Source organism: Dendrobates tinctorius, unplaced genomic scaffold (genome assembly GCF_039654945.1).
Source record: "Dendrobates tinctorius isolate UK_male_01 unplaced genomic scaffold, ASM3965494v1 ptg000045l, whole genome shotgun sequence".
In the NCBI taxonomy this organism is placed as follows: Eukaryota; Metazoa; Chordata; class Amphibia; order Anura; family Dendrobatidae; genus Dendrobates; species Dendrobates tinctorius.
In genome coordinates, this window is record NW_027361713.1 from 9,583,659 (window position 1) to 9,591,383 (window position 7,725).

At 46.9% G+C, this 7,725-nt stretch overlaps 1 long non-coding RNA gene across 1 annotated transcript in view; it reads right to left on the reverse strand.

Annotated features, from left to right (window-relative positions):
* LOC141089329 (uncharacterized) overlaps window positions 1-2,870 on the reverse strand; it is a 68,651-nt gene extending 65,781 nt beyond the window's left edge. The window contains exon 1 of the long non-coding RNA XR_012232249.1: window positions 2,640-2,870. This is a non-coding gene — a long non-coding RNA (uncharacterized lncRNA). The remainder of the gene's footprint in view (window positions 1-2,639) is intronic.
* Window positions 2,871-7,725: the final 4,855 nt, after the last annotated feature.

Sequence of the window (7,725 nt, forward strand, 5' to 3'; positions counted from 1 at the left end):
GCGATGCACCAGTGATCCTGACCGGATCGTATCGAGGTCAGAATCGCTGGTGCATCGCTAAATGTAAAGGGGCCTTAATTCGATCCTGTGTGATACTGGGCTCCCCCTGCAGTCTATGTCAGAGGGTGGTCTGTGTTGGCCCGGTAATAAATTGTGTTATTTCCGGCTTTACAGAAGGACGATAACACCATAGAAATGATAAGAATAATAGGCCTCAGTTACCACAACTGTCTGCAAAGAAAACTGTTGCTGATAGCAACCAATCACAGCTCATTTTTCATGTTTTAAACAGCTCTGGGACAGCGTGGCGAGTTTTGAGTGGCGACTTTTGTGTTTCGACTTTTATGTGGCGAGGTTGGTGTATGTGTGGTGAAATGTGTGCTGAGGATGGTATAGGTGTTGAAGCACATGGTAGTGTATGGTGCATTTTGTGTGTGTGTTCATATCCCCATGTGTGGTGAGTATCCCATGTCAGGGCCCCACCTTAGCAACTGTACGGTATATACTCTTTGGCGCCATTGCTCTCATTCATTAAGTCCCCCTTGTTCACATCTGGCAGCTGTCAATTTGCCTCCAACACGTTTCCTTTCACTTTTTCCCCATTATGTAGATAGGTGCAAAATTGTTTGGTGAATTGGAACGCGCAGGGTTAAAATTTCACCTCATAACATAGCCTATGACGCTCTCGGGTTCCAGACGTGTGACTGTGCAAAATTTTGTGGCTGTAGCTACGACGGTGCAGATGCCAATACATACATATACTTTTGCCCCATTATGTAGATAGGGGCAAAATTGTTTGGTGAATTGGAATGCACGTGGCTAAAATTTCGCCTCACAACATAGCCTATGACACTCTTGGGGTCCAGACGTGTGACTGTGCAAAATTTTGTGGCTGTAGCTGCGACGGTGCGGATGCCAATCCCGGACATACATACATACATACACACCCACATTGAGCTTTATATATTAGATTAAACATTGAATGTGGTGCCTACTTCTCTCTCTATTACTTCATTTTAAATGGAGGACAATATTTTCCACGTTCACTACAAATGGCTACATTTGGAGTGAACTTACATGTGATCCATGTGACGGACAAACCACGTTTTAAATAGTTGGCCTGAAGGTAACTATTTTTACCAGCAAACAGGTGTCAATAACTTCACTATCACACTGCAACAAATCTTAACTGGAGGTCAGAAATTGCAGAATTTTGAGCGCACTTTTTAGATGTGATCCATGTGATGGACAAACCATAGTTTTAAATAGCTGGCCTGTAGGTAACTATTTTTACCAGCAAACTGGTGACAATAACTTCACTAACCCACTGCAACAAAATTTAAATGGATTCCAGAAATGGCAGAATTTTGAGCGCACTTTTTAGATGTGAACCGTGTGATGGACAAACCACAGTTTAAAATAGCTGGCCTGTAGGAAACTGGTGTCAATAAGTTCGCTAACACATTGCAGCAAAATTTAAATGGAGGCCAGAAATGTCAGATTTTTGAGCGTACTTTTTATATGTGATCCATGTGTGATGGAAATATACTGTATATATTTCAAATAGATCTCACTTGCATACATACTCATACATACCCACAGATAATATACACTATAATCCATTGCTTAAAATGGCTGCCACAAACCAGACAGACTGTTCGGTACTTTCCAGGCAAAAAAGCGGAGCAACAACAGATGTGCTGAGTGCTGAGTAGATGTCTCAATTTTTAGCTTAACTGCACAAAAGGCGACAGTTACATTTTAGTTGCTTAATCAGCATTTTCCCATGCATTAATCACAATATTCCATATATTTAGATAGCCAATAACAAAGGAGCTTGATCATATGGTAATTAACTAACCACCCCTTTCTATATGCAATTATAAAAACATGTATGTGCAATAATCCATCAGTATTGATGGAATCTTATTTTGTCACCCCGGTGTACTGTGTCATTCTTGAGCCTAATACTCAGCCTGATTGGGAACGGCCGCAGCACACACAGGAATAGATTTATCCTAACCAAATTTCCTTCACATCTGGTGCCCAACGTGGGGCAGTGGATGAAACGCACGGGGACCCTGCTGACCGGAGAGACGGGGGTGTCAGCCACGGTCTCGGCTCATGGGACAGAGACTGCAGCTCCATGGTAAGGTAAGAAAATCTTGTCATCTCACCTGAATGTCCTCTGTGCCCAGTATGGGTCTATATCTCTTGCCAGTCAGATGTGGTCACCACTGCATTCCCAGGTAGTGTAAAAAATCCATGCCCTTTTGCAAACCCTGGGATATAAGCCAAGCTGTCTGCTGCATGCTGTGTTTTATGTGTGTTTATGTTTGTGTAGATTCAGGAGATAGTTGAAACAGTGATTGATTTTGCTTGTGGTTGCTGGGGAACAGACAACAGGAAGCCAAATCACTCGATAAGTTGCCACAGATTCCCATGTGCCGGAGGGCGAGGCGCTCCCAGATTTCCAGGCACAGATGGTGATAACTTAGAGGGATATCATAGATTCCCATAGCCGGTGAGCCAGGCAGGATATCTGTATCAATACAAAAAGGGTGGGGGAACAAGAGGCGCAATAGTGCCCTATCACTAGTGACACTACGATGTGAGTGGTGTAATGCAGTTCCACTCACCTATTCCAGTTGTGTGACCCACAACTGACTTGAAGACATAACACAGTATCAGCTGCTGCAGGACCTCCACCAACCACTCCAACGTGGAAAAACTGCCAGAAATATGGGAAGCAAGGTGTGCCACAGTCCGCGCTACTGAATCCACATCCCTGGATCCCTGAGGAAGGTGCCAGGAAGGGCGCCGAAACGCGTAGGAAGGAATAAAGAAGTACTTTGTTACAACATCTTGCATCCCAGGTGATTTTGTGGACTCAGCAGCGCGGACTGTGGCACACCTTGCTTCCCATATTTCTGGCAGGCAGGATATCTGGCACGGAAGGCATTTGAGTGCTCCGTGTGATTGTCGGTTACCAGAACAGCTCCTACATGTCACTGAATAATAAAGAGGGCTTTGATTCTCCCGGATGTCTATTCATGCTTGTAATGTACAGTCACTTGGAAAATAGGTTTATAACATAAAAAACTTTTTGGATATTTCCCCTGGCTGTCAGCAGGAAAATATCCCTTGTAAATCACACTGTCACATCTGTTTTTGCTCTGTTTCCTATTTTTTTGTATTCTAAGATAAGTGCTAGCTACAGTGTAGAAACGTTGAGGAGCTGAGCTGTATCTGTGACCATGCTGCGTGATACCTGTTTTTAGATACACCAGCAGAGCAGAGAAAAGGGGAAGTAAGTGTCTGAGTGCATCTGAGCACAGGCAAAATGTTAGAACGTATCAAATTTTTGAAGGTTTGTTATAGGGAATAAGTTGGGCAAGCAGGAGGGTCTTTTACTTCCTAGAGAGAAAATTGCCCCCCCCAGATAGTGGCTGAACAAGAAGGTGTTAAGTATGTGAAGAATTACAGACGGTTGATAAAAGTATGTGAAATCCACGAGAATGGTAGACTTCAGCCTGCAGAATGGCATGATGTACTGAAGAGGAAAAAAGGGAAGTTAGTTGATGTTAAGTTGCTGACCACTGCAAATGTGTGGTATAAAGTAGCAGCAGACTTATATCATTTAGGAGGTACAGAAAGATATATGAACAAACAGGGAAATGATTTTTATGTGTATAAGATGGGGAAAGGTGTTAAACCATGTGCGCCTCCCCGTATAGTGAGGGGAAATACTGGACATGTGCAGTCTGCTCTCAGCAGAATCCATTGCATAGGGAGACTTATGCAGTGTGTGGCGCGCCTCGCCTCTCTCTACAAGGAGAAGGCATCATTGTTCTAACCATGCCCTCTCAGGCTGCACAAAAGGGGAGGAATTCTCTCCTCCTCCCCGTCCATTTTTAAATCCCTCCCCTCCTTCCTCACTCCCCTCTCCTTCTCCTTCTCTGCCACACTTCTCTCCTCCTTCCTCACTCCTCTCTCCTTCTCCTCCTTCTTCTCTGTCACACCTCTCTCCTCCTTCCTAACTCCTCTCTCCTCCTTCTTCTCTGCCACACCTCTCTCCTCCTCCTCCTTCTTCCTTGTCACACCTCTCTCCTCCTTCCTCACACCTCTCTCACCCTCCTCCTTCTCTGCCACACCTCTCTCCTCCTCCTCCTTCTTCCGTGTCACACCTCTCTCCTCCTTCCTCACACCTCTCTCACCCTCCTCCTTCTCTGCCACACCTCGCTACGCCTCTTTCTCCTCCTTCCTTACCAGGTGGGCCAACGCCCAATCCAAGCAGAGTGGTGTCCCTGTATCCGGTGCTTACAGTACAAGGCACTTTCTATTTCCCAAGTACACTGCAGCCATTGCCAGTTATGATATCGGGAGAAGAGTGTGACCTCCTGGCCTACAGTACTTCAGGCAGCCCCCAGACACATCAGGCAGCAGACAACTCAGCACGGGATGGAGAGGGGGAAGGACAGACATCACCATCTGCTGATAATGTATAATCTCAGTACCGGTCAGAGCTGCTAACATTTACACCAACATGGAACTATAATCCTCATCCACCGCAGCCTCAGGCAGAGGGGACATCCTCACACAAAAATGCAACTTCTAAGTATAAATATCATCCCGTGCATGACCCCAATATGCATTATCACAACTACTCCTCTGATGAAGAGGGAACACCATACATGCTCCCCAGTACTAGGAAAAGAAACCCACAGGCACTAAGAAGGCAGGGGCAGATAGAGGCACCACCTTTACACTATGTGCACTTCACCCCAAGCCAGGTGACTAGTATTCTGAATAATCTGCCAGACCCAGATATGCATCCTATGTCATTTTAGCAAAGAATGCAGCAGAGAATGATCTCTGGGCCGTAATTGTCATGGTCACGTGTGTCAGGACGCAGATGTTTCCGCAAGGCGAACCCATGTGACACACGTGACCCTGGATACACCGCCTCCAGTGGGGCGCATTTAAATAATAATACGTGCAGGTGGATACGCCGCCTCCACCTGGCGAATTTAGGTATTACACGTTAATAAACATTCTGGAAACCCCGCCTCCAGTATGGCGAATTTAAATAATAAGGGGGACCTGGGAAACATTAACAATGGTGGGCCCTGCTATAGGGAAAAGGGAATTGGAGACCTCCTGAGCTCCCCTGAGCCAGTGTCCCTGCACTCCTAACATTCCCTATGCCGGTTTCGCACCGGGCGCCGCACGCGTACCTTAACGCCCTTGCTCACCCTGACCCTAAACCCTCACTAGGGAATGGGTCGGTGCTGAGACTAATCCCACCACTGCACTAATAACACACATGAGGAAAGAGACAATACAGGGAAAACACCACTTAGCTTTGCTCTGTTGCGTGCGCTCCTAGCAACAGAGCCCTCCACCTGAGTGCATCTTCTCCTCCACCCGGATCCATCACCATAACAGGATCCTTCACCTTAGTGCAACCTTGGAGCAGAGTCCAACACCAGTTGCAGCTGCTTAGTACCAGAGTCCCAAGGAAGTGTTCAGCTGCTGACACGAAGTCAAGCATGCTTGAGTCCAGCTCAGCGGCCAAGTCCCACATGGTGAGTGCCACTCTCCATAGTAGCCACTCCACCAGACCATGCAGACACTTCCCGCTGACTCCATCACTGCGACCCCACCACGCCATGCGAGCCCTTCGTCCAGACACCATAGCTGCAACACGTCCCCCCTGGCTAAGCTGCGCAGGACTCCTCACCAGCTCCATCCATCATCCAGGCTCTCCAAAAACAGAGTGAACAAAAACTCACAATATCACAGGCAGTGATTGCACACCTCTAGCACACCTTTATAGGGTGTAACACCTGATCCCTAATTAAGTGCACAAAAACCTAAAGTGCAATACTGCTAACCACCACCGGGGACAGTCAAGACACCTTGGAACTTTCCAAAGTAAAAAAAGTTCACCCAGTGCAATTTAATACCGCCAGATCCAACACTGGATCATGACAGTAATGGAATTTAAAGCAGGCGATGCATTCAGGCCAATTATGAAGGAACACTTCAAACTTCCAGCAGAATTAGATGTACAGTTGTACACGCTTGGGAGCTTGGGGCCAAAGCTAATTGACAAGCTCAGAGAGTGGGCCAAAGGCAGACTGGCAGGGCAAGCTCTCAGCTTATGTGACATGAACCATGACAAGACAGAGTCTGTAGAGAAGTTTCATGGCAGAATAATGCAAGTTTTCCAAGATTTGGGCTTCACTATTCATGGTCAAATACATAGGCAAATGTTGGTACAGGCCTTTGTGCATGGACTAAGAGAAATAATCAGGAAACCACTGATAGTGGCCAGACCCGAGTACAGGTCAATAGCAATGGACACACTGCTCACAGTAGCCAAAGGGATTGAGTCCCAACCAGGAACCAGGAGTGTGGAAGACAGCCCCTCTTATGGTGACCAATGACCTGGAAGAAGAGTCACCCCACAAGGACAGAAGAAATGTCAAGTATTACAGCTGTGGTAAGTTTGGCCTTTCCGGAACCAGTGCAGAACACCTATGCAACCCAAGAATTTGCCCAGAGGAATGGGTCAAGGAAGAAACACTGAAAACAGTGAATAGCTCTTTCCATAGGACAGGGGCAAGCCAGGTCCACCAGACATCACCCTCCTAACATGCAAAACCCCACCAGTGGGAACAATACCTCAAATTACCCTGAAAGTGGATGGGGTTGTCAGATCTTTCTTGTGGACACTGGTGCAGCCAGAAGTGTGATGAGACATGAGGAACTCCCTGACCCCACCTGCCTATCATAATCCTCTGTGTCTTGCGTGGGGATTGATGGTCAAGTCAGATATTCCCAGCTTACAAAGCCCCTGAGCATGTGGACTCAGCCAGGGTAACTCTATCCTGTCCCAGTTCGTGGTGTCAAGAACCTGTCCACTCAACCTGCTGGGAGCGGACCTACTGTAGAAGTTGAAGGTGACCATAGTGATCCAGGAAGATGGGACCGTGACACTTTCTTCACCCCTTACCCAAAAAGAATCAATCATACTGGTGGCCCTACAAGATCCTCACAACTGATTCAAGCCTACCCAAGCAGGTACTGGACATGGTACCAGAAAGCCTATGGTCCAAGGGGCCCCAAGATGTGGAAAAACTTCAAGTTGCCCCAGTATGGGTGTCACTCAAGCCAGGAACCCCGTCCCCTCATAAGGCCCAGTATCCCCTGTCCATCACCCAGAGTCAAGCTGTCTCTGACCAACTGAAGGTCTTCCTGAAAATAGTAATCATTATTCCTTGCACATCGCCTTGCAATACCCCACTTTTCCCGCTCAAGAAAAAGACTGTCAAAGGAGAACCAGCCAAGCTCAGAATGGTGCATGACCTGATGACCGTGAACGAGGCTATGGTATTTGAAACACCAATTGTGCCAAATCCGTACACTCTGCTCTAGAATGTCCCAGCCACAGCAACAGTGTTCACAGTGATCGATCTGGCCAACACATTCTTCAGTGTTCCCTTTCACCCGGATGACCAGTATCTGTTTGCCTTCACGCACCAGGAAACACACAGTATATATGGACAGTGATGACCAAGGGTGCCCAGAACAGCCCTTCACAGTTCACGAAAGTGATGTCTTCCATCCTTGCCAACTGGATTATAGAAAATGCAGAAGTCGCTCTTCTACAATATGTGGATGACCTTCTCCTTTGTGCAGCGGATATCGATACCTGCA